Here is a 25372-nt window from a genome sequence, read left to right as displayed (position 1 = left end):
TATTCTGGGCAGTAGTGGGTTTTGTGGATGGGATTATTATCTATTCATAACTATGAAAAAGAATTTGCCAAATAACATGATTCAAACATGAGGTTTGCAGTATGCATTGCTATTCCTAAAGACCCAACTCTTGGCTTTTGTGAACATCTGAGAAGCTGCTATTTTCCTATTTAACTTCTGTGTATTTGTTGGCTGCTGTGTTAAAATAAAAAAAATAAATAAGTAAATAAATAAATAAAATAAAAGGCAATTTCAGAGACAAGACAGGGCACAAGAACTTTAAAGATTCCCATACCCCAAGTCAAGTATAACAACTGCAAAAATATTAATTTTAACTAATATTTTCAGCCAATAACTTTTCATGGTTGTAGGCTGAATATGTATATTTAGCTTACATATATATTATACATAAAACGTATTACTTATATATACATATAAATATATATTTACATATAAATAAATAAATTTATCAATACTTTCAGCTATATAACCTTCAAAGGTTTTAAGCCTATGACAAGATTCAACAAAGTAAAACTGACAGCGTTAACAGTGTATTTAACAAGCAGAAAACTCAGAAAACTCTCCAGTCCAACCCACATAACAACTGTAATTTAATCAGGGATTCTGGCTTGCAGTATGATTACAAGTTACAGAAAGGACAGAAGCTACATCCATGGCAGTCTGGGGTTTTTGCTGGGTACCATGCACATACTTAACAAAGAGGCAGTGCGGTATTAGGAGTGTTTATGTACAGGCAGTTCAGACAAGTAGAAGTCACTGGAGGATAAAAGGGTGGTTGTGATTATGTAAAGGGCTTGCAGATACCTATCAGAAAAGAAATTTCTATGTAAATTAAACAGTTCTGACCCAGTCTATCACAATTGGAGAACTTTTGAAATATCAGGTTTTACATCATTTGGGGAATACTTTTCAATGTAAATCTCTAAAGGCAAAACGAAAGTGGACAGTAGTAAAATTCACATATAATCAATACTGATGGTGTCCTATGAGCATAAATATTTCTCTAATATAGGGTATTGTGCTAATGAGGGCTAGACGTAGCATGTATTAAGAGCTGCTTTACTTTAAGAAAGCCTTCATCTGACATCAGAAAGGACTTCATACATCTTTAATAGTGTATCAAATGACAGCCTCAAATACCCTTTAAAAGAGAGGACAAACATATTGGAAAATACCCATAGGTGTTATTTCTCCCTTCCTTGTGGATGTTCCTTTGGTGTAGGGGAATAAATGAATTGTTTTCCCTTTAGAGAAAGAAGGGGAGAGAAAGTCATAGTTTGTGAGTGAATGGTAAAAAACCTCTTGACTGCAATTAGTGGACCTAGAGGAGCAGTCATAAAACCTACATTATGTTCATAGCACTTGTCACTGCAAAGATACACAGCTCTCCTGATAGACCACAAGAGGCTTAAACTGAAATAATGTCATGGACCAAGGAGGAGCCAGACCCAAGCAAAAAAATCCATCCCCTACCAGGCACTTGCAGAGGAGGGGAGCAAGCAGGCTCTCCTTTCCCCTGGGGTCTTACTTCTCCGGCCAGGGCACTAACACAAAAGAATGGGCAAGCTCTGATCCCTCAGCTCTGGAGAAAAAGGTACGTGCTATCTCCATAGCAGAAGAGGATTCAGAGGTGTGGAGTTAGAGCAGGAGGTCTCAATCATGCCACTTAGAGCCAGGTGCCAGAGCTGCAGGGTGGCTGGAAATGCTCAGAAACACCCATTTGCTCCCTGTTTCCTCTTCCCTTTTTCCAGTCTCGGCACATCGGTCTTTCTGGGCTTGTTTTCAGAGGTGCCTGTGGATTGAAGGGGCAGCCTAAGCACCTGACTTCAGCAGTCTGGATTGCCCAGCTGGGTAGTGCAGCTCCTGAGCTATATGCCAAAAAGTGAGTCTGGCTCTCACCCTGCTCCCTTGCAACGAAAGGGAGCACATGGCTTTGAAATGCAAGGTTTGCAAAGCATACTGATTCTCAGCACCCAGTCATGTCTGTAGCACCTTTGCAACTGGCTCATTCCCATTTAACAGCACTGTTTCTTGAAAAACACTATTCTTTTCCCTCCTTGGTTTCCTTATGGCTGTGAATCTCAATCTAAACTGAAAATAATGCACATCACAGTCTTCTTGTTTGCAGTGGCTTTGACATGCTAAGCGTTTGCATGCACATTAATAAAACAAAACCTGAGAACTGGCACAGCTTCCTCCTAGTTCAATTTGTGCTTTTAATACTTGCTCTGCAGATGCAAGCCTTACTGTCAGGGCTATCCTTTATTAGATGGAAAGAAGCTCTTCTATTCTTATAATGGGTTTCATTGAAAAGCAAAGCCACTTCTCTGCATTTATTTAAGTGCAGAGCTAAAATAGAGACCAGCATGATGAATTTTAAACCAAGTTCACATCTGGTCCAGAAACCACAATCAATTTATTGCTGTATCTGAAACATTTTCAGCATCTGTCATGTAATATATTTTCACACATTTCTAACAAGACATTTTCTTGGACATAACATAGACAGGTATATCTGTCAGTTCAATTTCATGCAAACGAAACAGAAGAATTTTTGGCATGGTTTATTATACTGTCTTTGGAGCAGTGTAACTATCATGTGAAAAGGGTATTATTTAAGGATGCCAGAAGCTCAGCAATTTCTTCCAAAATGTGGAACTACTGACTGCACAGCAGATTTTATTTTTTAAAAATCTATACCTTCCTTTCTTTTCCGTTTTGATAGAATCCATTATCCAATGTATTTTAGAGAGAGGTGCATAATATAAAACCTACCTTAGCCCATTCTGGGAAATCTCACATTTTATGTTTAAGTGGAATCTTCCACTCATGATGGCCATTTAATCATGACTTTATTCAAAGTTTTATTAAAAATTAAATGGCAGTACAAATCATATTAAAATCCTTAAGAGCTTCACGTTTTCACCCAAACCTGTCACGGGCTTTCCCACACAGAACCACAGATGTATCAAATAGCTTGACAGCTCTGCAACCCTATAAATAGGCACGCCAACTTGCCCCCATATTGGCCCCAGTACAATCATTTACCACCTCATTTTTGGCTACATAAACTGCCTCTAAGCACTTTCTCATTTGAAAACCCTAGGGTTTCTGTAAGAGCACTGCATCAGCACACAAAATCCTGCACTCCTCACCCTTCCCCCTGTGCTCATATAAGATCGTACACAACCATTACATCTCTGATGAGGCAAATAAAAGGCAGCCAGTGGACTGGGCTGACTGTGATGTCCTGCTGATAGCTTACTTCGTTTGTTTGCGCTTTTTTATCTCACTCAAGTTGAGAGATGGTAAAGCTTGTGAGGGCATAGTGGGGTACATCCACAAGCAAGCAGGTCTGTGCTTTTGCTGCAAGTGCACTAGAGAAAGGGGGAATCAGATGAGCCTGCTGCATAACAGTCCCTGATCACATGAGGAAGACCCTGAGATGATTATGATCTGTTCCTATTACATTAATATCTGCCACAATTAAGGGTGACATTTAGCTCCTAGAGCTGAGAAGGAGGACCACATTTGACTATCAGAAACAGCTAAAAAAACATGGTCCCTGATTGGCAGACAATGGCTATAAAATTGAGCAAACCAATCTGTGACTGCAGAAAGCCTGCAGATAAAACTGGCAGAGCAGAGCAAACTCTGTAAGCAGTGACTGAGGCTGTTCATGCCATCGGCAGGAATCTGCTCGGAGGCCATGGTGCCCCAGGGCTTAGTGGCACTGTGCAACAGGACACCATGGGCTGGAGAATCACAGCTGAGTGACTGAATGAGGCCATTGGGGTTTGGTGATCCCATAGCAGTATTTGTCTGGTTTCTGAGCTTTGCAGCAGGGTTTTTCCATCACTGGAGAAGGAGGAGAGTCCTGTGAGGAGGGGAGTAGAAGGCAGCACCGTCACAGGCACCCCCATGCTTCCTGTGCCTCAGGGATGCTCAGAAGCTTATTTTCTCATGCAAAAATCAAGGTGGGAAATGGCAGTGCAGGAGCCAAGGCAGGGTGAGGTGGGTGCGTTGTTGTGATAGGGTGAGGGGTAATGGTTTTAAACAAAACAAGGGGAGATTCAGGATGGATGTGAGGAAGAAATTCTTTACAGTGGGGGTGGTAAAATAGTGGCACAGTCTGCCCAGACAGGTGGCGGATGCGCCATCCCTGGAGACATTCAAGGCCAGGCTGGATGTGGTTCTGGGCAACTTGAGTCAGCTGAAGTCATCCTTGCTCATTGCAGGGGGGTTGGACTAGATGACCTTTTAAGGTCACTTATAATCCAACCTGTTCTATGATTCTATGGTTCCTGTTTGCTGGGCTGCAGTGTGCTCAGGCTGGTTGCCACCTCAGTTTCTTCCCTGAAAGATCTAGAGAAGTCTTGAGTCAAAAATGGAACTTGAAAAATGTGCCAGTTTGATTTCTATTGCATTTTAATTTGCAATAAATGTTTTACTAATATTCTGCATAAGCCTGTGATGGTTTGAAAGTCTGTTTTCATGAAGCAGTATTTATCCAATTCAAAGTCATTGTGCTCTAACCAGACTCATTAATACTATCACTCTTGTTTTATTTTTCTCCATTATTAATCCAGGTTTTCACAAGCAGATTCTCTGAAGACATTTTATGTGGACTTGGTACCGCAGTAAAAATAAATATATTTCCAGTGAATTTGCCACATGAAGCTTGCCAGCTCCTTTTAGTAATTTTAACCATTTGAGTACTAAACAGCGCAGAGGGTATATGGTGCTGAGCAAGTCCATGTCCCATATATGTCTAATTAAAGGTATGTTACAGTGTTGGTATCTTACTGATACGTTGTTCTTCAAATAAGCCCATAAAAGTTGCAATGGCCTAAGACAGCAAAGGGTTAAAGAGATATACCTCACACTGAAGCATAAGATGGATTAACAAGAAAGAAAAGGAATTTCTTCATGGGAGAAATTAGGTGGTATCTGACATATACTCAGAATCAAGCTTTTCCCATATATATTTCTAATTATTTTAGGCGAAAAAGAGGGCACTGTACTTCACCTGTGGCTTTGAAGGGCTTTAAGGTCCCCATTTAAGAGTAATGTTTTAAAATAACTGCACGTTGGCTTTTGGTACCAAGTTATTCAATAAAGTGCAGAACTGATGGGTTACAGAAAATTGCCTGTGGAAAGAACAGATTTTTATCTTTCTCAAAATACTGTGATACGTTGCCAAGATTTATAACTTCCCTAGAAGCTGGAAATCTAACTTTCTCCAAAGGCACGGAGAAGTCAATGACTGCTCTGCAATGAGAAAGCCAAATCCATGGAAGAAAACAGATTCTTGAGGAAGTGGAACACTTACATCTATTTACACATCTGCAGCCATTTGGGACAACTGACATTCAGAAAAGAAAATTCTCACATCTTTCTCCCACTTAAGCCATAAATAGCTAAGACAAGGTCCTCACCTGTCTTAAATTTTGCTGGTGTGCTGTAAAGAGGTCACAGGCAATCAGGGGCTCACTTCAGAGGCAGATGAAGACAGGGGCTGCAGATGGGTGGTGCAGTGTGGTAGGAGACAGCTGAAGGGGTTAGCACATCACCCAGCACGTCCCACGGGCAAGCGCCAGGTGAGCAGGACACTCAGCATGAAACCTTGGCACACTGGAGGAGAGCATTTCTGACCATCAGGCTGTGATTTAAAAGACAAGTCTGAGCCTGCAGCATAAAACCATATTAGATTAGAAGCTTCACAGTCATGTTTCAGGTTACAAGTACTTCAAATCAAAATGCAAGGATCAGTTCTCCCCTCTCCATTTGTGCAGTTCTGCAAAATGTTTTTACTGTCTCAGCTTTAAATACTGATGCTGAACATATGCATAGTATGACAATTCACAGGCATTTTGTGCTTTAATTCTGCAGGGATAACTCAGATGTCTCCAATACCACGCATGCTGCACTAGTTGTAGTTTAGTGTTAACGAACCTGGGACCGCTGTATTTTCTCAGCTTTTCTTCAAATCATTGTTCCCAAACATTACATTTGTTTCCTGTCGCTCACAATATCTTGAACTTATAGGAAACTCACATGTGTACTCAGTATGTTTATGATGAGCCAAATTTGTGAGTTAAGGCATGACCATTTAGACACCTTTCCAGAGAATAATATGGCTCATGCACCTCCAATCTCAAAATATGGTATCACCTGCCATAGCCAGAATTATTAACAAACTCAAGGGACAAAAACTTATTGTATGGTCTTTGCCAGAAAGCTCTCTGAAATTGTTTCCACTGCAGCTTCTAACCAAAAGGCAAACCAACCCCTGCATCTGAATCACCTGCATCTGCATCAGCCTCAAGTAGGCCTGCTCACTTTCTCTATAACTTCCTGGGGTTTGTTTGTCAGGCAAGGATCCATTCCAGTGGGTATTGCCCATGTATCTAACACCCAACCCAGGATCCTATAATAAATGCTCAGAGCAATGTAGAGATATTCCAGCCGCTCCAGCCAATGAGCCAGCTTCATTTGGAGCTCGGCTCAGATGCCTTTATACAAACACCTGTAGCACGGAGAACAAACAAGAAGAATAAGAGGGGTGTGCACGCCTATGGGGATGTGATATCATTGGTATCACAGAAACATGGTGGGATGGCTCCTATAACTGGAATGTTGGAATGAAAGGTTACAGGCTCTTAAGAAAAGACAGGCCTGGCAGGTGTGGAGGGGGAGTTGCCCTTAATGTTAGGGATAGGCTGGAGAGTATGGGACTCTGTCTGGGGACAGGTGAGCAGTTAACAGAGAGTTTGTGGGTCAGGGTTAAAGGGACAACAGCTATGGGGGACATTACTGTGGGGATCTGTTACAGATAGCCTGATCAAGAGGAATCTGCAGATGAAGCACTCTATAGGCAGATAGGAAAAGCCTCACACTCACAGGCCCTTGTTCTCATGGGGGACTTCAACCACACTGACATCTGTTGGAGGGACAGTACGGCCCGGCACAAGCAATCCAGGAGGTTCCTCGACTGTGTGGAAGACAACTTCCTTCTGCAAGTAATAGAGGAGCCAACAAGGAGAGGTGCCATGCTTGACCTCATGCTCACCAACAGGGAAGGGCTGGATGGAAATGTGGTGCTCCAGGGCAGCCTTGGATGCAGTGATCATGAGATGGTCGAATTTGAGATCCTCAGGACAGTGAGAAGAGCATGCAGCAAGCTCACTGCCCTGGACTTCAACAGAGCAGACTTTGGCCTCTTCAGGAACCTGCTTAATAAGGTTCCATGGGATATAGCCCTAGAGGGCAGGGGGGGCCAAGACTCTTGGTTGATCTTCAAGGATCACCTGCTACAAGCACAGAAGTGTTGCATCCCAACTAGAAGGAAGTGCAGCAGGAGGGCCAGGAGACCTCCTTGGGTGGATAAGGTGCTGAGGAAACTTCAAAGGAAAAAAGAGTCTTATAGAAAGTGGAAGCAAGGACAGGTGGCCAGGGAAGTGTAGAGGGATGTTGTCTGGGAAGCTAGAGACCAGGTTAGGAAAGCTAAGACCCAGTTAGAATTAAACTTGGCTAGGGATATTAGGGATAACAGGAAGGGATTCTACAGGTACATAGCAAATAAGAAACAGACTAGGGAGAAAGTAGGCCCCCTCAGGAAGCTCTCGGGTGAACTAGCTACACAGGATTTGGAGAAGGCTGAGGTTCTGAATGACTTCTTTGCCTCGGTCTTCACTGGCAAAGGCTCTGACCGCACCACCCAAGTCTTGGAAGGCAGACGCAGCGACTGTGAGAATGAAGACCTTGGGCCCACTGTAGGAGAGGAACTGGTTCGAGACCATCTTAAAAACCTGAACGTGCACAAGTCCATGCGTCCTGATGAAATCCATCTGCAGGTCCTGAAGGAGCTGGCAAATGAAGTTGCTAAGCCGCTGGCCGTCATATTTGAAAAATCATGGCAGTCCGGTAAAGTTCCCAACTACTGGAAAAAGGAAATATAACCCCCATTTTCAAGAAGGGGAAAATGGATGACCCAGGGAATTACAGACCAGTCAGTCTCACCTCTGTGCCTGGCAAAATCTTGGAGCAGATTCTCCTGGAAGGCATGCTAAGGCACATGAAAATTAACAAGGTGCTTGGTGACAGCCAGCATGGCTTTACTAAGGGGAAATCCTGCCTGACCAATTTGGTGGCCTTCTATGATGGGCCTACAGAACTGATGGACAGGGGTAGAGCAGCTGATGTCATCTACTTGGATTTGTGTAAAGCATTTGACACTGTTCCACATGACTTTCTTGTCTCTAAATTGGTGAGACATCAATTTGATGAATGGACCACTCGGTGGATAAAGAACTGGTTGGATGGCCGCACACAAAGAGTTGTGGTCAATGGCTCAATGTCCGGCAGGAGACCAGTAACGAGTGGTGTCCCTCAGGGATCGGTGTTGGGACCGGTCTTGTTTAACATCTTCGTCACTGACATGGACAGTGGGATTGAGTGCGCCCTCAGCAAGTTTGCCGATGACACCAAGCTGTGTGGTTCGGTTGATACACTGGAGGGAAGGAATGCCATCCAGAGGGACCTTGACATGCTTGTGAGGTGGGCTGATGCCAACCTCATGAAGTTTAACCATGCCAAGTGCAAGGTCCTACACCTGGGTCGGAGCAATCCCAGACGCAGCTACAGGTTGGGCAGAGAAGAGATTCAGAGCAGCCCTGTGGAGAAGGACTTGGGGGTGTTGGTCAATGAGAAAATGAACATGAGGCGGCTTCAGTGTGCACTTGCAGCCCAGAAAGCCAACCATATCCTGGGCTGCATCAAAAGGTGTGTGACCAGAATGTTGAAGGAGGAGATCCTGCCCCTCTACTCTGCTCTCGTGAGACCTCACTTGGCGTATTGTGTGCAGTTCTGGTGTCCTCAACAGAAAAAGGACATGGATCTGTTGGAACAAATCCAGAGGAGGGCCACGAGGATGATCAGGGGACTGGAGCACCTCCCATATGAAGATAGGCTGAGAAAGCTGGGGCTGTTCAGCTATGGAGACCTCATAGCAGCCTTCCAGTATCTGAAGGGGGCCTATAGGGATGCCGGGGATGCTTCATTAGGGACTGTAGTGATAGGACAAGGGGTAATGGGTTAAAACTTAAACAGGCGAAGTTTAGATGGGATATAAGGAGGAAATTCTTTCCTGTTAGGGTGGTGAGGCACTGGAATGGGTTGCCCAGGGAGGTTGTGAATGCTCCATCCCTGGCAGTGTTCAAGGCCAGGTTGGACGAGGCCTTGGGTGGAATGATTTAGAGCGAGGTGTCACTGCGCATGGCAGGGGGGCTGGAACTTGATGATCTTAAGGTCCTTTCCAACCCTAACTATTCTATGACTCTATGATCTCCCAAGGGGCTGCCTCAGGCTGTAGAGCTCAAAAGGTTCAAAGGGAAGGATGGCCTTTTTTTTTACTGCATACAACTCTGACTGATTTGCCACAACTGTTCAACAAATGCTGTTCCTTCGTAGGAGACGTTTGGCTAAGTTGCACTGAAGACAGTCATGTCTGGCTGAAAGACAATGCAGAGCATTTTTTCTCATGCTTGCAGCATCAGGACTCAAACTCATGAGAAGAACTAAGCAAATAATTGCTTTTTTACATCTCACTGGCCAAAAGTTGTTTGGGATTGACTAAAACCAAATAATTTTTAGTGTCCCCACCCAAAACAAAGCACTTCAAAACTTCAATCTAACAAAAGGTTTGTTTCAAACAAAAGTAAATTAAAAGCCTTTTGTTTTCCTGGGGAATGGAGGGAGGAAGGGGAAGTACTTTATTGTTTTTTAATTAAGGCTAGGTCAGCCTCTAAAAATAGAGATCTCAAAACAAATGCAAGAAATATTTGTTTTCAATTATGAATTCAAAATGTTTTGATTGCTTTTCTCCTTTCCCTCTCAGAAAATGTTAATGACTTAAAAGAGCATTTTCAGCAGGAAAAGAAAAAAAAAAAAAGGCATAAAACCCAACACAAAATTTCACCCAGATCAACTCTTGAAGTGTTGCTTTCAAAAAAAAAATGTCCTTTGCTGTGCTGTCACTCAATCTGCAGCCCACAGATGACTGGGATGAGTACCACAGTTGGGAGTAGTCTCCAAAACCATTGCAAAACAGGGTGCTTGCAAATCGAAATAGTCACAGTTTTCCATGCAACCAGTGGGGTGCACAAGTGTTTGCCGGGAGACAAAGGTCAGAGCTGGCTCCGTATTGCTGCCAGTTCCTGTGAGGATCATCCTCAGGGTCCCCATTTTTTTCCGATGAACCTATTTATTAACATTACAGGCTTGGGTAAACCAGCATTATCTTGTATACCTAAATACTGACTACTTTATATTTCTCTCTCTCTTCCCCTTCCAGCTGGTAAACACCAGTATGGCCCAAGATGGCAGTAGGTTTTGGGGGTTTTCTTTTTTTTTTCCTAAAGGGTGAGGTGGTTGCTAGACTGAAGGAGGCTGCTCTATTGCATTAACTTGGAATTAACTGTGTGAACATACCTGGAAATTATCCAGTAATGAGCAGAGAACAGAAATACAGAGAAGGCCTGTTTCTCTTCACTTGATATGTGCATGGGCATAATAATGGTGCATGTCACCCAAAGCATCTGGCAAATCTCATCACAGTGTCAGGCAATATCTGTATCTACCTCTGCTCTGTTCAGGGGTAGACATAGGCCGTTAGAGGAGATGAGTCCCCCCACAGACACATCCAATGGCTAATGCTAAAAACAAATACAGAAGCATCCATAGTGTTCTCCTCATTCCCAAACAGTCCACATGTTCTATCCAATAATCATGTAATGCCAAAGGATTAAGTCATCCCAGAGCTCTGCACCTCCAGCTAAGAGATTTAATTCCCAGGCTTCAGGGAGAAGAAACTTTCTTCTGTGGCACAGCAACTCTTACATTTCTTCCTACAGCCTGATCAGGGGAGATGGAGAACACCTCTTGAAGGAGGTCTCCTGTACCAGCAGAGAGGGACCTTGTGTGTTGAGAGATGGAAGCTATATGCATAGATCCCTTCAGGGCTAGTGGAAATGCACTGTGCATCCTCTTAGCACACCATGGTCATCTTAACATCTAGAGGGACATCTCCTGTACTGAGTGGTGAAACAGGCACCACATCACCCAACACTGACAAGATAGATATGAGCAGTTCTGGACAAACACTGCAGCACCACACTTGTGAAACCCAGTGAAGTAACAGTAATAACAATAGTGCAACAGGGTACAATCCCTGTCTGGGATTTTACCATATTTTCTCTTTAAACAACTAAACCCCTCAGCTGCTCATTTACATCTCTGGGCCTTAGTATCCAATTCATTGCAGAGAGTGATCTGCCAGCTGATCCCAGAGGGGTGGGAATGCTCACAAAAACTTCCAGGCTATACCGATTCTCACCTCAGGTGGGTCCATACATTATTAAGTACATTAACCACCTGAAATGAGGTTGTAAGGAGGTAGGGGTTGCTCTTTTCTCCCAAGTAACAAGTGATGAGAAAAAATGGCCTCAAGCTACACCAGAGGAAGTTTAGATTGGATATTAGGAAAAATTTCTTCACAGAGAGGGTGGTCAGGCATTGGAACAGGCTGCGCACGGAAGTGATGGAATCACTGTCCCTGGAAGTGTTCAAAAACTGTGTAGATGAGGCCCCCAGTGATACTCTTTAGTGGTGGTCTTGGCAATCCTGGGGTAACAATTGGACTTGATGATCTTAAAGGTCTTTTCCAGCCTAGTTGATTTTATAACCCTATGATTAGTTCTCACAAATTTGAGCTGTACTTTAACCACCATGAGCAGCATGGATTCTTTGAGGGGATGCAGCTATATACATTAACAGGATATATTGACTTGCAGATGTTGTGATGAAATTCCCCAGTCTGATTGTTTTCTGTAAAAGCTGTGTAATAGGGAGTGAAAAAAAAAAAAAACAAAAACAAAAAACAGTTTTCCAAAGGGCCTCAGTTAGCAGTCATAGGCATCCCTCTACCCCTGCACCCCTCCTGACTTCTCCAGTGTGTTCTCAGATGTTTCATTTCCCAATACAGACCTACTCCACTGAATTTCCATCATGCAGCATGAAGGAAAGAGATGCAGCAGACACATAAATATGACCTGGGTAGCACGTCCTGAAAGCTATTTGTGGAATGACTAGATGAGTTGATTTTGTTCTGGGCAAATCATACCTCCCAAAGGATGATTTTTTCCAGTGGAGCAACAGCTATCAGTGAAGGGCTGCTGGAATTGGAGAGGCAGAAAATTGATGATCAAATCATCTTTTTTTGAGCCACAAACTGTCCTTTCCACATCAAACCTCAGACATGACAGTAATATAAAGAAAACTTCCATATCTAGAGCAATGTGTTACAATGGAGCAAGCTGCTTTTAAGGGCCGGAAATCTGGCTCTTATAACAAGCACTACTGCTAAAGATCTATTTCAAAGGGCATAGAAAAGCACTCACTAGCCAACTTAACCTGAAATGTGAAGTCAGATAGACTGTGTAAGTTCAATATCACTAAGGCTGGTGAATAATCAGTGGAATGAAATCTCTGCCCAGAAAAATACCCTGTCTATGGAGTAATGCTGCAGACACCCCTGAACAGATGGTACCCAGAAAGGTCCATGACATTTAGAGAGGAAAATAGCTTTTGCAAGAAAAAAGCCCACAGGCTTTTTCTGCAGGCCTGATTCTGATCTCACCTTGCTGTAAATCATAAGTCACTCCATTTAGGGTGGAAGTTGAGTGAAATCAATTTAGGACCCTTAATTTTTAGGGAAGGATAATTATTTTACTCCCTCCTTTCCCATTTAAAGCAGTTCCTCAAGCATCCAGCTGGCTGCAGGCTGTAAAAGAGCATTTCTCTGGACGAAATCAATCCTCCCACCTTTAAATCCCCTGCCCTCTAGTAAAACACTTGAAAAACGTGTAAGAGCTATTTTTGTTGGGGTATGCCCAGTTGTCCCAGACATAATATAGACTGTCTCCCACTCCAAGATCAACTCAAGTGGCCACTGTGAAGCTGTGAAGTCAGAGACATGCAGCATGGGAGCACCAGAAGTACCTTTTAAAACAAAAGGTAGGTCTTTCCCCTTTCCATGTCAAATCACCTGCAGCAGGTGGAGATTCATCCAGCAAGTAGCTGCCCAACATGTTGTTCACCTCTGAAGACATCCACTCTTTATTTAGATCACACGCCTTTTCAAAACAACTCAGTTTCTCTGTGGGAAACTTAAAAAATTACTGCAAGATACATTTCTTCCTACATCTGTCAGGGTAATGTTGCACATCCTGATCTGTGTGAGAGATGAGCAGGCTCACAGATCAGGCTTGGTTTTGAGCCAGACACCACCAATATTAAAATGTGCAGCTTCTGTGCCCAACCCAGCATCCAAATTGAAATTATAAAAAAAAAATAATTGCACAAAGCTCTTGAGAGAACCTGAGTGATCCCTACCTCTGCGCACCCTTCAGCCACTGCAATAGCATTAAACCATCTCCAAGTAGGGTTAATTCTATCCTTATGATTTAAGTGAAAATGTTCTTTCTTTCCCAAGCGAGCTTGTAAAGTCATGGGAACATATTCTGCTGCCTTCCTGACATAAATCAATGGATATATTGGAGGGACAGGCCAAAAAATATATACATTTCTTGCCCTTCAGCTCTATTTCACCCATAAGTGTTTGCCCACATTCTGGAACAGGAGAAATGTTTTCTTTCCATTGAATTTCCCACTTCACTATTTCTATAAAAGTTGGCCATCATCACACAGTTGATATTAACAGCTTGACCCAGAATCTGCTAGGAAGAGGAACTCTTTCATGAGAATGACACTTACAATCCATCCAAAAACACCTGCAAACAGAATAAAGTGAAATAGAAGTGATTCTTATTCCTGAAGGTACTAATACAGATTTCTTTTCAGTCTGGCTTTCATTCAAACATACCTTTATTTAACACATAATTGACAATTTCTTCATCCTACTTCTGTTCAGAATATGCACAAATTCATCATTTTGAAAACAACAAAAGATAAAAAATAATGAAGAACCATGCATTTCTTTACAAAGTATGAACTGTTGCAGTTTGTAAATTAAGGCTGCTGAAAAGTGCAAGTTTATCCTCCTTTCTAAACTACCATACAGAACAGTTACAGACTGTAACAGGAAAGAAGTAAAGAAAATAAAAATATAATTAATTACATGAAACATACTCTAAGATCATAGAATCATAGAACAGTTAGGGTTGGAAAGGACCTTAAGATCATCAAGTTCCAACCCCCCCTGCCATGGGCAGGGACACCTCCCACTGAACCATCTCACCCAAGGCTCTGTCCAACCTGGACTTGAACACTGCCAGGGATGGAGCATTCACAACTTCCTTGGGCAACCCATTCCAGTGCCTCACCACCCTAACAGGAAAGAATTTCCTCCTTATATCCAATCTAATCTTTGCCTGTTTAAGTTTTAACCCGTAATCCCTTGTCCTATCACTACAGTCCCTAATGAAAAGTCCATCCCCAGCATCCCTATAGGCCCCCTTCAGATACTGGAAGGCTGCCATGAGGTCTCCATGCAGCCTTCTCTTCTCCAGGCTGAACAGCCCCAACTTTCTCATCCTGTCTTCACACGAGAGGTGCTCCAGTCCCCTGATCATCCTTGTGGCCCTCCTCTGGACTTGTTGCAACAGTTCCATGTCCTTCTTATGTTGAGGACACCAGAACTGCCCACAATACTCCAAGTGAGGTCTCATGAGAGCAGAGTAGAGGGGCAGGATCACCTGCTTCGACCTGCTGGTCACACTCCTTTTGATGCAGCCCAGGATACGGTTGGCTTTCTGGGCTATGAGCGCACACTGAAGCTGGCTCATGTTCGTTTTCTCATCGACCAACACCCCCAAGTCCTTCTCCACAGGGTTGCTCTGAATCTCTTCTCTGCCCAGCCTGTAGCTGTGCCTGGGATTGCTCCGTGAGCGTGAGGCTGTTCCTATCTTTCTTAGAGTACTTCATCCACAGATTCCTCTTGATCAGGCTATCTGTAGCAGGTCCCCACAATAATGTCCCCCATAGCTGTTGTCCCTTTAACCCTGACCCACAGGCTCTCTGTTATCTGCTCACCTGTCCCCAGAGTTCTATACACTCCAACTTATCCCTAACATAAAGGGCAACTCCCCCTCCACACCTGCCAGGCCTGTCCTTTCTAAAGAGTCTGTAACCTTCCATTCCAACATTCCAGTTATAGGAGCCATCCCACCATGTTTCTGTGATACCAATGATATCACATCCCCATAGGCATGCACACATCTCTAATTCCTCTTGTTTGTTACCCATGCTACAGGCGTTTGTATAGAGGCATCTGAGTCGAGCTCCAAATGAAGCCGGCTCATTGGCTGGAGCGGCTGGAATATCTCTACATTGCTCTGAGCATTTATTATAGGTGCTGGCAACTGACTGGGTGTGTTGGGATGAAATGATGCCCCTCTGCCCCAACACATCTAGTTTAAAACCTCCTTGACTAGTCTGGCAAGCCTCCTACCAAAACCACGACCAGCTCCACCAGCCCCCGTTAGACCTGGCCTACAAACTTGGATCCCATGTTCAAGACACCCAAATCCCTGACTATGGCACCACCATTCTAACCATTTATTAACCTGGCCAATCCTCCTAGCCTTTTTGGGACTCTCCCCTGTATCCTGGAGAATTGACAAATGGGCTATCTGAGCTCCAGAGCCCCTAACCACCTCTCCCAGGGCTCTGTAGTCCTTCTTCATGTTCTCCAGGCTACTGCTATCTGTATCACTAGCCCCCACATGGATCATCAGAAGTGGGTAATTGGGATTATGTTTAGGGTTCAAAGAAGTTGGGTGGCCCATATGAGAAAGATGTGGAAGGAGCAATGATAGTGCAGTGCTGTGGTCCCTTTGGTTTGCTTTTTGCAGTGTCAGCGTTGCTGAAGCTGTAGCCATTGTGGCTCTCTGAACCCTAACCCTTATATGAATGGCAGGTTGGAGATGAGGCTGAGGACCCCAGCTCCATGGGTTTCCCAGATGAGAAAGATGTGGAGGGAGCAATGTTGGTGCAGTTGCTCTTCCCTTGCCATGCTTTTTGCAGTGTCAGAGTCCCTGCAGTTGTAGGTGTTTTAGATCTCTGAACCCTAACCCTAATCCTAACCTGAACAGCAGGTTGGATCTGAGGCTAAGGTCCCCAGCACCATGGATGTCCTAGTTGAGAAAGGCAAGCAAGAAGCAATGTTGGTGCAGGGTCATGCTCCCTTGGCATGCCTAACCAGTGCCCCTGGAGTCCCTGTTGGCTTTGTGTCTCTCTGAACCCTAACCCTAATCTGAGTGGCTGGTTGGAGCTGAGGTTTCCAGCACCATTTGTGGCCCAGATGAGAAATCTGAATTCAAATTAGGGTTATAGTTCTAAAGAATCCCTGAACCAAAATGCTCCTGGGCTTTGCAGACCTGTGTGGGTCCTGCTCTGCTAGAGACCCACTACCCTTGTTGTGTCAGTAAGAAGTGCTTTGCTGAAGGTGACATCTGGGGAGTCTGGGATAGTGCAGAAACATTACTGTAGACCCACTGTCAGCATTGCATCCCACATCTGAGACAACAGTGTTACCCTCAGCCATAACCACCTCGTATCTCCTGCAGTCTGCACACAACTGGCCCCTGCTACTGCCTATTTTTGCTCAATTCAGCCACATTGCCCAACCTTTTGGAGTCTCTCCACTGTTTCCTCAAATCACCAAACATCCTCTCCTATACAACACTCGCTAGCCCACTGCCAGTTTTGTATTTGCTTGACAAGTAAAACAAACTAACTTTTTCTCAGTAATTTGGTCTCAGACATCATCCACAGTCAATAGTTCCCCATGTGAAAGAAGGCTCCCCATACATATTTGCTACGTATCTCACCTCTCCAAAAACACCTCTGTCTGAAAATTACCTTCTTACAGGATGTCCATTCCATGTGTTCTGCTTTCCTTGGGATTTCCTTCCTTGTCAGTGCCAGGCAATATTTCTTTTTGACAAGGCCAAAATTTGCTCCAGAAGAGCAAAAATGAGTTTGGGTTGAATTTGTATAACCCAGTTTCTGCTGGGGGAAAAAAAATATAAAAAGGATAAAGTTTTTTAAAAGTGATTACATTTTCAAAGCAGCATTCATTGTTTCAAAATTGAACAAAAATTAACAGTCAGTTCTGGGGGCCTGTTTTCTATCTAAGAAGCTAAGAGTGATTTTTTTTACAGTATGAATGCATGATAATAACATGTCCAAAAAATTGCAGCTTGAGATCAGTTTTGAAAACAAACCTATTCGTATTTTTGCATCAATTTGCCAAAATGTTGAACGTAACTGAATGCAGCTGTCACTCTTGGAAATAGGAGTTAATTATCTGCTGTGATCAGCTGTAATCTATTTTATTTCTTATTGACTCACATGCTTTGAAATCCTGTGTAGCAAGGTGACTGTAAACACTGCTGCACTGTTCCTAGATAGCGCATCACTGCAGTGATAGCAGCCACTCAGGGATATGTCTCTTTAAATAGAAAGTTTCCAGGTAGTAAACAGGCTGTCTGAAATATTTTGTTTGATGTCTATTATTATGTATTACTACTCTGATTTTTCCATTTTTATTTACATTGACATTTTCACTTTTCTCAGAGGTGCACAGTGAAAGGATGACACAAACTACAAAATCTATTTGGATATTAGGGAAGAAGATCTCATCATGAAGGTGGTCTGACGCTGTCACATATTCCCCAGAGAGGCTGTGGAGCCTCTCCCCTCAGAGATACTCTGGATTTGATACGGCATGGGCCTTAGCAACCTGCTCGACTTCAAAGGCAGCCTTGCTTTGGGCAGGGGTTTGGACCACGCTACTTCCAGAGGTCCTCTCCACCCAAAATTATTCTGTGATCCTGTTTACTTGTGTGTTAATGTCTCTTTAACAGTTCCTGTCCCCCCGTTTAATTTTTCAGCTTTTGAAAGGTTTTCTACTAGGGTCTTCTTTAGCATCTCAGGGATTCTGACACCTTAAGGATACACAAGAAATCACTGGATTTGTGAGTGAGCCCCTGAGGGTAGGTACCTATGTTTCATTGCTGAAGCATGTCCCTCATTGGGCTGACACCAGACCCAGACCTCATCCTCTGTGGCCATTGAGGCTGTGCCAGGAGCCCTGGTCCCCCATTTTCCTCCCAGAGATCAGGAGAAGCTGAGCTTCCAGTATCTGCCCACATTCCAGGCATCCAGCACATGTGAACAAGAGAGTAAAGCCACCAGGTTTGGGCTGTCCTTCTCTGGCAAGCCATCGAGCTGAAGCAGTTGCTCAGCAGAACTTTGAGGACTGGTTTATTTAGGTAAAATGTGTCTTCACTGAACAAGTTTCAGTGTCCAGACCTGGTGAGAGCAGAGAGAAAGCTCAGATAGAATGTGAGCTGAGAGCACAACCATGATCCAGCACACCTGGAGACATGGGTAATACTAGAGAAATTACTTTCTTTTTCCTTCATAAAGCCAAATAATTTATTTCCTGGCTTTTGCATTTTTATTGCAAGCTGCTACGTGTAAATGGCTTTGTTTATTTGTCCTGTAGCTTTATAGGTGGACACTTTTGTAATTAAGGGTGTTTTTAAGTGATATGTGTATAAAATTGAAGTGGGCAAGTGGAAAAAATAAACAGAAGGAAAGTTTTTAAGAAGTTATTTGAATTGGCCATGATGTTCTTCCCCACTAGCTAGTGAGGTTTTAATTAGCATTGAAAATCATAAGTAACTGGAGATGAAAGAACCCTATTAGGTCACTCAGTCCAGTTTCCTGCCAGTTCAGAATTGTGCCCAACAGTGTATTTCCCAGTGTTTTGTCAAGTCCGGCACTAAGCCTTTTCATTACATGAATAATATGCTCTTTTGAAGTAGCAGGAGGGGAACTGCTCACAATCCAGATCTAGACACTTTTTACAGTTTATAACAAAAAAGAATGATAAAGCAAAGATGCAAGCCAGTATAAAGATTTATATGCAGGACTCCACGTGGAGTATTTATTCTCATTATTCTTATAGGGGAGCGCACAAGTGGCCCAGTAAATATGAACGATGAACTAAATGTCGTAGCAGGGATTGCGGGAAAAGTGTTTAACTGCTTCACTCAAATTATTCTGAAGGGGCCCAAAGAAGGGGGAGAGAAGGAGCTGCAAAGCCATCTTCATTCAGCTCCTCCTGGCCTGGGTCAGCCCTTGTCCCACAGGGATATCATGCACAGTTCACTCACATTTAAAAATACAAAAACAAACCAACAAGAATTAAAAACAAAAAAACAAAAAAAAAAAACAAAACCCAGCAGAAACCCTCAAGGGTATATGCCTTGGGTGACAATTCCCATAAACAAGCAGCTGGCAGTGAGTTGTCAAAAAAAAAGGTGAAGGTTTCTAATAGACCAATGAGTCAAATCAGAGATCAGGATTGCTAGTGTGAAAACTACATTTTGGCAGATGGAGACAAGAGATCCCTTCACATCCAATAGCAAGACATTGTTAAGATTTCTTTAAAATATCTATAATATTTTTCTAATAAGAAAGGCCTCGCACAGTACACAATTCTCTGTTATACATCACTGCAAGCAAAAATTACAGACAGTAAATGACAACAGCAGTCTTGATCAAAAGGACATCAGCATGGACCAAAAAAAGCCAGTCTTAACCACTAGCCCACTTAAATACAGTTTTATAATGACATAGCTATGCATACAAAACTTACTCATAGAATCATAGAACGGCTTGGGTTGGAAAGGACCTTAAAGCTGATCTAGTTCCAGCCACTTGCCATGGGCAGGGACACCTCCCAGTAGACCAGGTTGCTCCAAGCCCCATCCAACCTGGCCTTGAACACTGCCAGGGATGGGGTAGCCACGGCTTCTCTGGGGAACCTGTGCCAGTGTCTCACCACCCTCACAGTTAAGAATTTTTCCTAGTATCTAACCTAAATCTATTACTCTTTCATTCTCCATTCCCCTTTGTTCTGTCACTACATGGCCTTGTCAAGGGTCCTTCTCCAGTTTTCCTGTAGGCCCCCCTTATGTACTGGCTGAGCAAGCCCAATTCTCTCAGCCTGATTTCATAGGAGAGGTGCTCCAGCCCTCTGATCATTTTCATGGCCTCCTCTGGACTCACTCACGCAGGCCCACTCCCTTCTTGTGTTGGGAGCCCCAGAGCTGAACACGGCACTATAGGTGGGGTTCACCAGAGCAGAGTAAAGGGGGAGAAACACCTCCCTCAACCTGCTGGTCACACTCCCTTTGATTCAGCCCAGCATACAGTTGGCTTTCTGGGCTGTGAATGCACACGCTGCTGGCTCATGTTGAGCTTTCCATCAACCAACACCCCAAAGTCCTTTTCCTCAGGGCTGCTTTCAACTCATTCTCCACCCAGCCTGTACTTGTGCTTGGGATTCAATACTACAGGTCTATCCAAGCAAAAAAAAAGAAAATTAGAAACAAAATTGACTAGGAATTCAAAACTAAGAAACAAAATTTAAATGGTGAATAGAATTCCTTAGATAGCCAAAGCCATAATGTCATAATCAAGAAAGATACTGACTAAAAGGCTACCCTAGTGAAGGGAAAGATGAAGTTAGAAATAAAGGAGCAATATATGATAGAAGGGTGAGGAAGAAAGAGAGCAACTAATGTAAATTTAAAACTGAAGTATGGAAAATTAATATGGAAGTATCAAGACATAAGGTTAAAATACAGCTAATAACTACAATAAAGGATATTTAGAAAACACATAATTCCTTGCAATATTAAAAAAAAATCATTCTAGATGATATCTGAATTGCATAAAGATATGCAAGGAGGCAGAAGTTTTGAACATCAAGTTCTGGACTATGTGTGGAAAGCAGAGCAAAATGCAAATACCATATTCACATGACATGAATAAGATGAGGAATATTTGACAATATCACAATAAGAAAGATGTTGAAGATCTATTAAAGGTAATAATTTTTATATGAGAAAGCCCACAGAATGTTAGACTTCTGCTTAAGGCAGTAGTTGTCTAACTTACATTCAGTTTTGGTGCTTCTTTGAATGCTGGAGCCATTCCACAGGCTCAAAGAGTACAGTAATTTGCCAGAGCACAGAAAGGGAAGGCCATGTGGCACAGGTAGCCAAAATCTGGGCAGCTGGATGCTAATCCTGAGCAACATTTACAAATTGATAATTCTATCACCAAAGAATGAGAACATGAGAATATAATTATTGGTATCAGTACAGTTTCAAAGGGAAACGGCTTTGTCATCCTAAGAATTAAGTCGGACTGCTGTTTATTAGGTTATTAAGTGTCCAGTATACACGCCAACTTCTAGGGTGTGTTCAGCTCCCTAAAATTAGCATTATATGCAGTCAGTAAGGGCTGCAGTAACTGAACCAAGTGCTAACTAAATGACATATCCAAAAGTAGTTATCAGCAGGTGAATTTTCCATATGGTGCACCTGATGGAGAGCTCTGCAGTGATCAGAGCTCGGCTACGCTATTCAGCTCACTTTTCATCAGTGGCTTGGGAGTAATAAAGAATGTTTTAAAGCAGTCAAATGCAGAGCAGCACACCTAAGAAGGAGTATAGAGCAATGTGACAGTATGAGAGCCCTAATTCTCTTTAGAGAATTCATCAATTTTTTTCCTCATCAAATGGCTTTAACCCATAACTATGTGGTCAAGCTGAAGAGTCCCCAAAGGAGATGAGAGCTCCAACTCTGTAGCATGATGACAGTGTTCAGCTGCTATATGGATGCTCATGGTCAGATTGCATGGTGGATGACTTAGCATTACAGCTCCAACAGATGAAGTGTAACAACAGCAAAATCCACACAACGTGCCTTACTTAGGTAACAGGGATGGAGAATCAAGTCCTTGGCTGGGCTGGAGATGCTGAGGGACAATACCACCTCATGCTTCAGGAGAGGACCCCAATTAGCTTTCTGCTTGTGAGCTCTTTGCAGTACCAGAAACTATTTTAAACCTCTTACAGGTGAAAATGTACCAAGCAGAAAAAAAGTTTTGTCATGAGTTCAGTCACTGTATCCACCTACAGATGTTAAAATAGCAAGTTAAGGGCAGAGAGAGGCATGCGCCTGGGCATCACCCACAAATGGGTGGTGAGAGGGCGCTCACAGCAGGCCTACATCCAGGTCTAGGGTTTAGAAAATTTTCCCTGCATTCTAACAAGACAGAAAGATGATATTTTGCAGTTCTGTCATTCATTTGCTTAAAAGGGTAGTCAAATATAAGGGAGGATGCTGAAAGTCTTTAGAAATGTTTTAAAAGGAAATACAAATTGCCTTGTTGGGAGAAAATCATGAAACAGAATCTGTTTACATTATTTCTTTAACTGCTAGAAAAAGGACTGGGATGTGACTTGACTACAGCATATGTTAGTACCTTATTGGAGAGAAAACATCATATAGCAAAGGGCTGTGTCACCTGGCAGGGAAAGGCATAACAAGAATCAAAGTCTGGATTCAGCTCACAGCCAAATTCAGATAGGAAATAAGGCACAATTTTTAACCAGTGAAACAAAGTACCAAGGGAGCGTTAATAGTCTTCATCCCTGAATGTCCTCAGATCCAGGCTGGATACATTTCTGGGTTCTGTGATTTAGCGAAGCTCAAACATTACTGGGTTTAGCAGGAGGCTGACTGGGTAAAATTTAATGGCTTGTGATATACAGGGGGTCAGACTGGCTGATCTAATGGTCCCCTCTGGCCTTAAATTTTGTGAAAGACTTCAGCTAACTAGCAAACCAAGTGCAAACGACCCAGTGGTTGCAATATATTGCTCCACGTGCGGTTGACCAATTTTAAATAATTAGTTATTACCAAATCCTTTCTTAATCATAAACAGGATTTAAAAAAAAAAAAAGACAGAAAAAAGAAAAAAGGGAGACGGAGTCAGTCCCTGGGAGTGGTTCACTCGGCTTTAATCCAGATGAAAATTGCATCAAACTCCCCAGAAAAAAAAAGGGGTGCAGGTCTTTTTACAGAACCAAACCTAGATTTTACAAAATGGCTCACATATTTAAGAGTCCACTTAGTGCTTGGCATAGACCTATTGCCTTCTACAGTGAATGAAAGCACACTTCAAGGGCACTGGGGATCCGATTACTATCCTGCAAAGTGTAGGGGTTGGCTGAACAACCCCAGAGTAACTCAAATACCAGGGAACCTGGCCTATTCCCTGTCCATAAAATACACAGAAAATGATCCCACTCCCTGACATTTTTTCAGCTGGGACAGCTGCTATAACAACTCAGAGCTTTTCAATCTCTGTACAGAGCTCATGTGTAACCTCTTCAAGTTTTCAGCCTGGAACTACTTTTCTTCCAAGCTCATTTTGCTGGAGCAACCAAAACCGCTCAGGGAAAAGCTTTTTGATAGCATCAGGAGCTGGGGTGGGGTGCCTTAAATCAATGAAGAATTTGAAAGGTGGGGAGGGGGACAAGGAGCAGGGGAGTAGGGTAGAAAGATTTACAGCGAAAAGCAACTTACAGCTTGAGTCTGGTCCAAGAGGAGCCACAGGGGGCTGGTGCCAGTCATCACTGATGAAAGGGTTTGGATTTGTCAAGGAGAAAGATGCTGTGTAAAAATTGCCTTCAAAGCCCTGGTGAAACAGCATTAAGGGGCTGGTCCAAAAGTTTTGCATGAGCAATGACTCCAGATTTGTGCACTCTAGGACACATACCAATCCCCTCCTTCACACCCCACTTCCACAGCAGCCCTGTGGCTCCTGCTAAGGCAGCGCTCCCTGCAAATCCAACACAGGCTGCAGGGAAATGCTGTGTTTAGAGAATCAGCAGCTCCTATCCTCACCGCTGGATTTAACTGGTTAGCAATGTATTCCAGCCACTTGACTCTCTTCATCACCCAGCCCAGCCTGAGGGCTTAATTTTTTTCCTGGTGGTAACTTGCTATAGCTATGATACGCCTCAAAATCCTCTCCATGTGCCTGCTGATGGGGTAAAAGCCCCACAGCCCACCCCTACCCAAGAGAGGGCTCAGCAAGCAACTGCAAGAGCTGCTTCACATTCTTCTCCTAAACCCTGCCACCCCCTCAGTGCTCCTGGCTATGCTTCTGTAACATCAAGGTATGGGGGGGACTAGTAATTTGTAGTACATTACTAGTAACTGTAATTTGCTTGATTTAAGGGGCCGATGGGGTCCCCTCTCATATTTGGCATGGGAATGTTACCTTTGGCTATGCTCATACTCAAGGGCTGAAGTTTCCATCAGCAATTTAAAAGCCTTATAATGGAAACAGAAAAGGCAGAGTCGATACAGAATCACCAACAGTGAAATCTGAAGCATTTAGCAACTGGATGCAAAATACAAAATGCAAACACTCTTCCAGCAAGCCATATGCTGTTACCTTTTGACCGAATCAGTCAGTTAATATTCAGGGTCTTATTCTTCCCAATGGGCTGGAGAAATTAATGTTAGTGCCAGGTATTTCTTTGATGCAATACTATTCAGTTTGAAAGACTGTAAACAGAGTCTTATTTCATTGAACAAATATCAAGCAGCAAATTTGCCTCTTTTCAGTCATGTTGCACTCAAAAATGTTCTCAGACCTATAGTGCAAGGTCTTCCTTGCTGTCTTCTTTCAGGTTTCAATGCTCCCAGAGTGCTAAGCAGCCACACTCCATTTGCCCAAATGCCCAGGAAGAGCTGGCAGCCCCCCAGGTCAGCTGCTTGGCAGCTCCGCGCCCTGCCTGCATGTTGGGTGGTGGCTCCTGCTGCTTCAGCCCTCAGCCCAAAATACACCTCCCTATATTCACCCCAAATTAGGAAAGGCCAAACCGGGCACCATTCCTGGCAATGACGGTCAGGGCAGCGACCTCAGCCCCACACATCCCTGGTCTGCTCCTCTACCTGCCAGGCACGGAGCTGTCCTGCGGGAGTCTGGCTTTTCACAGGGATAAATAAACACCCAGCTGTGAGTTCTGCTTCACCCCACAGCAGAGCAGGAACTTCTCAGAGGTGTTCATGAGATGCGTAGAGTTTTTTAGCAGCTGCTGCAACCCTGCACTATCACTTCAGCTGCAGAGGCATGTGCACCAACCTACATCTTTGGGGGATTTCCTTTTGTTTCACTTTCTAAAATGTCACCTTCATAATCTCTTAGGTTACGGGCCTTCGTCTCCTCACACCGTCAGTCCCAAGGCCTGAAGATTGAAATTTTAGTCTTGCTCTACTCATCTGGACAGGTTCTTAGGGACCTTGACACCAGGCCCCGTCCTGGATTCCCAGTCCAGGTTTTGCACTACATGCCAACCTAACTCTTGGTTTCACTAGGATTTTGATGT

General features: G+C 43.4%; 1 long non-coding RNA gene across 1 annotated transcript in view; it reads right to left on the bottom strand.

Annotated features, from left to right (window-relative positions):
- Positions 1-641: 641 nt before the first annotated feature.
- LOC133212093 (uncharacterized) overlaps positions 642-25372 on the bottom strand; it is a 105547-nt gene continuing 80816 nt past the window's right edge. The window contains exons 4-5 of the long non-coding RNA XR_009725391.1: positions 16932-17112; positions 642-825 (exon numbers count right to left, since the gene is read on the bottom strand). This is a non-coding gene — a long non-coding RNA (uncharacterized LOC133212093). The remainder of the gene's footprint in view (positions 826-16931; positions 17113-25372) is intronic.

The sequence above is a fragment of the Neopsephotus bourkii genome, unplaced genomic scaffold (genome assembly GCF_033783945.1).
Source record: "Neopsephotus bourkii isolate Nb327-2 ecotype Australia unplaced genomic scaffold, CSIRO-AGI_Nbou_v1 NB_663, whole genome shotgun sequence".
NCBI lineage: Eukaryota > Metazoa > Chordata > Aves > Psittaciformes > Psittacidae > Neopsephotus > Neopsephotus bourkii.
This window is presented reverse-complemented; position numbering and strand designations above follow the sequence as displayed.